The sequence below is a fragment of the Pteropus alecto genome, unplaced genomic scaffold, assembly GCF_000325575.1.
Source record: "Pteropus alecto unplaced genomic scaffold, ASM32557v1 scaffold23, whole genome shotgun sequence".
NCBI lineage: Eukaryota > Metazoa > Chordata > Mammalia > Chiroptera > Pteropodidae > Pteropus > Pteropus alecto.
Window position 1 is genome coordinate 4,223,436 of NW_006435837.1, and position 5,161 is coordinate 4,228,596.

The window sequence follows — 5,161 nt, forward strand, 5'->3', positions numbered from 1 at the left end:
TGGGACAGAGAAATGACACAATTCTTGCCAATCCTTCCAGAGGTATTCGCTTCATGGGGATGTAGGGTAACGGGGCAATAGCTAGAGGCAGAAGGGAGAAGGGTTTCATTGTACAGTAGGTTTGGAGAGACTGTGTCTGGAGGGGAGGGGAACGGAGCAAGTACCCGAGGCGATTTAACTTCCTTCCGCCCCTTTGAGAAGCCTGGAAGCTCCTGGAGCAGCCTCTGCTTTGCTGCTGTTTAGGGGAAAGAATCTGGTAGCTGGAAAGTCGAGGCGATTGAATAACTGAGTAACGGAAATAATTCCCACTCCGTTCTTCAACCCTCCTCCCCTGTCTCGGTCCTAAAACCCCACATGGTCCATAACCATTTTCGAGCAAACATACACACATGCATTCCCAGCTATGGCCTGTCTCTCTGCCTGCAGCACTTCTGGGGATGGAGCTGTGATTCCTGTGCCCTGAGGGGCATCAGAGAAATGGCCTTCCACACAGGTGTCACCCTCAGGCTCGGCTTTGCCTGCCCTTGCCTGCCCTGGCAGAAGTTTCTCCCCATCCCCAACCCAGGGGACTTCAGACCTCTTCTCTGCCATCTGTAAGCACCCACCTGCCTTTCAAGTGGGGGCCTTAGAAAGCACGAGAAAAACTGGGGCTGAAACCTAGACTCTAAGGACTTCACCTTTCTGCAAGTCATTCAAAGGCTGCTTCCTTTGCACTTTAAATAGATGTGCTGTGCTGAGTTTTAAATTTGACACATTTCTTTTTTTTTGAACTTAAAAAAAGCACAATGAAAAGCAAGAAAGCAAGCAAGCAAGCAAGCTATGTAGTGAGTCATCCTGGGAGGAGAGCAGCTCCCTGCTGGAGGCTGTGGTCAGGAGAACAGCCCAGGAGGCTGGGCAGGGTGGGTGCCCGGAGGGCAGAGAGAGCAGGAGGGGGACTAGGGACAGTTGAGGCCCACGGGATTGGCTCCAGGAGTCCCTAGAATTAGTGACTTTGTCTTTCATGTGTCTGACATCTGAGCACCCCTCAGGTGTGTTGAAAAGAGAAGAAAGCACAGCTTTAAGCCGCACATCCGGTTGAGTAACACATCCCTCAGACATTGGTAAAGAGCACACTATCATTGTTGTCCATTTGCTTAGTTAGATGACTTTTATTGGCACAGGATTTTACAGATGGGGAAATCGAGGCTCAAGAGGGCTTGCGAATTTCGTGAACTCTCCCGCGTTAGATCAGCACTAAAGCCCGTGTTTGGAGACTCTGTTTACCTAGATCTGGGCAAACATTGCATTTCCCTTACAGGTTTACCTCAGAAGAGAGACGTGTTTTCTTGGGTCACACGAGATTTGCATGGTAGATATGAAGAGAGATATTGCAGGGGACAGAATTCTCAGTTTAGCGTTCAGAGATCAAAAAGCCCAGTGCAGCCTACGATGATCCAAATCACGTTTCAAATGGGCAGCCCAGTCAGCGCGATGCCCTCCAGCCAACTTCAGAAGCAGGCATGCCCATGACGGGCAGTCGCGGGGTCTGGGGAGCATGTACACAACTTGGGGCTCTCCTAACAGTGCTTTGGGCTCGGGTCGCTGTCCGAGGCCAGCCCATAGGTGGTCCTTAGTGTCCTAGCTAAAGCAGGGTGGCCAGGTCCTGCTCAGCTCTAAGGGTGTGTTTCAAATCAGAAGAAATGTGGTTAGTGCTTTGGAACTTCCACAGCTCTTAATGACTAGAGTATCTGCTGTAATGTGGATACCGGCACGCGAGAGGCCTTGACCAGAAGGTCAGCCTTCAGCAAAATTGGAATGGAGGCAGCATTTGGCTTAAGGTATAGTATCTCACTTTAACCACTTCCTGGGGCCCCGGCCTTTTATGTGCCAGGCGCTTTGGAGTCAGCTGGGCCTGAAGTCAGATCTCCACGCTGCTGCTTAGAGCTAGGCACTTTGGGATTATCTATGGTCTCTTGGTGCCTCAGTTTCCTCCTTTGGGAAATGGAACGGTGACTGTATAAACAGTCCTCATTGGGCAGTTCCAGCGATTAACAAGGTAACATAATAATAACAACAACATACATAATAATGTTATCATGATGTATACGGGCCATTGATGCATTGCAGAGGCTCAGTGACAGTGGCTACAGTCACCCCCCTACCTCCAGTGGCAACCCACCAAGATCTGCAGACTCCTAACCCCATGGGAGGCAGCCCAGGTGCTTATGAATATGGGCTATGAATTCAGACAGGCTACTTTTTAGGTGCGTGACCACAGATGGCAAGTCACTCTCTGAGCCGTTTCCTCATTTGTCAAATGCAGGTTCTGGAGGACCATCAAAAATTAAATAATAGGAGCAAAATTGTTTTTTAAATGGAGGTCTGCAACCTGGCAGAACTTGCGTTAGCCCAATTCAAGTGCTTTAGCCTCAGCCCTTGGGGAGCTCTGGAGTGTCTGGTTCAAGACAAAGCACATCCTGCTCTGAGGGGAGGGGACTGAGCTGTGTGCCCCTCCTTAGACAGTCAGCCACTGTCTGCCACTGGCTGCCTCCCGTGGCATGGGAGAGGATCATGACCTAGGCAGGTGCCTCTCGGCATACTATGGCGATCAGGTGAAAAGGATACAGCTGTGAGTGGTTAGTCCCAGGGGCTGGGGAATGTGGCGGCCAGCAACAGCATCCACACAGCTGCATTCCCTTTCATCATTCCCATAGTCTTGACCCACTGCATTACTCTGATTTTGCAGAACAAGAAACTGAGGCTCCAAATGCTCATTCGTCCAGGGTTTTACAGCCCCTTGAGGCAGAGGGGCAGAAGCTGTGAAACTTCACACCTATCTATGTAGGATTGCCGGAGTCAGCAAATGAAAATACAGTAGGCTCAGTTAAATTGGAATTTCAGTTAAACAACGAATAAATTTTTAATACGAATTTTTAATAATAATTTTGGGACATGCTTACACTAAAAAGTTATCTGGAATTCATACCGAACGGGGTACCCGGTATTTTATATCTGGCGACCCTGAAGCCACCATTAGTTACTCAACAAACAGAGGCCAGTTGGTGTGAATTATGCATAATGCCAGGGATTCGGGGCAAAGGCATCATCTTTGACTGAATGCGCACTAATGCTTTCATGCTTTACAGGGAGGGAAGTACTGGTTTGGTCCGCTACCAAGGACATAACTGTGAGCGCATCTCCACATTTGTGAAATGATCCCCTCCCAGTGCAGCAGCTCCGATGTTCTCCCTGGAGCGGCAGAGCAATGAGTGGGGACGGCACCGTCTGAGCAGGCAGGCAGCTGGAGTTGCCTCCACCCTCGCCAGGGAGATTTGATGAAATCCAGTTTCTCTCCCCCAATCCATCACTCCAAACACCCATGCTTAGGCGCTCAGTGCATCTCAATCCAGCCTCTGCACAAAGGGAAGCCCAAGAGGCAGACACCCTTGTGGGCTGAGACTTACCACAAGGCTGTCGGCTTGTTTGAGGAGGCTGCCCGCCTTACTGAGGTGTCCTCAAGAGCTGTCCGCCGCACGTGCTGTGACGAATGGCACCTACTGCAAACCACTTCCAGGGCCCTCTCCCACTCTTGCACTGGGAGGCATTTCAGTTCGCGCGCCCCGGAGGTAGTGAGGGATGGGGCGCGATCCCGAGGCTCACCCAGGCGGCAGTGCATCGGGCTATAATTAAATCAGACTATGAGCAGGTTGTTCGCGGAAACCTTAGCAGAGCATGAGTCATGATGCTGAAGTGAATCCCACAGCCGCAGAGTTTCCACTTGCTTAATTTGGGGTCTTTATCCTTTGCCTCGGGGTCCGAGGCCCTCTCCCCCTGCATTTATTCTCCCTCTTTGGGAGAAAGCCTCAAGCCAGGGCACATTATGGGTCCAACTGGGCCGCTAGGAAGGAGGAGAGCAGGAAGGAGGGCCTGGCCAACCAAGAGAACCATCTCATAAGCACCAGGGTGGATGCCCCCGAGCCACTGGGAGAGAAAAGGAGGGCAAATCTGGCCATTTCGACTATTGCTAGTATATCAATTTTTTTCAAAAAGTAAATTTTGGTGAGAGGGAAGTGATTGAGACTCCAGGTTAACGTGAATTCTCCATGTCCTCGCATAGCTTTTGGTTAACTCAGCTCCCAGGACGGTACCAGACAGCACAGCCCCAGGACCACCCACAGGCCCAAGGGCTCTCAGCCCTCCGAGCACCAGCAGCACTGCCTTGGGCAACTGGCTTCAGCTCTCTGTGTCTGTGAAATAGGAGCGATGATAACAGTACTGACCGTCTAGGGTGGTTGTGAAGATTAATGAGTTAATATGTGTGAAGTGCTTAGAATAGCAGTTGGCCCAGAGGAAATGCTAACGTGCGAGCTTTCACCACCACCACCACCATCACACCTTCCACAACAGTGTCAAGTATGGAGGGAGGAGGGCAACACTTGCTGTGCAGACAGCCGCATGCAGGAGAGCTGGCAGAGGCAGGAGCCACAGGCTATGGAAGCTGCCAAGGGCCTTCCCTCCATTCTCTCCAGTCATTTTCGTTGTAGGTGAGGAAGCGCAAGCCCCATCTCATACATGTTAGCGACCAAGCAGGAGCAGAGCTGTCTTCTGATGCCTGTCCCACCCGGTGCCCTTTCCTGTGTTCCTTGGGGGTCCTGCCACACTGACATTCTTGGAGAGGGGAGCAGGTTTTCCACGTTAGGAGACTTGCCATGCCGGGATGTGATAAGGAACTGTCTGCCACTTTGAGCCACACCAGACCGTGTAGGCAGGGCCCCCACAACCACGACACAACCACCCTCATCACTCAGCACACACATTCAGGCTGTGGCAAGTTCCAACAGTGTCACCTCATCCAGATCTTCACGCCAATCCCAGGAGGCTAGCGAGGCAGGGGACCTGGCCTGATTGTGGGTTCCCTGGGAGCTAGTTAATCGAGAGCTATTTAATCTACTCAGATCCAACATGTAAGGGGCCTCAGGGATCCCCAACTTTTTTCCAACAGGAATTTTTTTATCACCCCATTTTCTCTATTCTTTGAAAGATTTTATCTATCAAGCTGAAAATGATAAGTAAATTAATTTGTTCTCCTATAATTTATTAATAGGAGACCAACATAATAGCGAAATGACATTTCTGTTCAGCAAGAGATAAATGGTGTTCTCAAGCAGAGGAGCTGGGATTC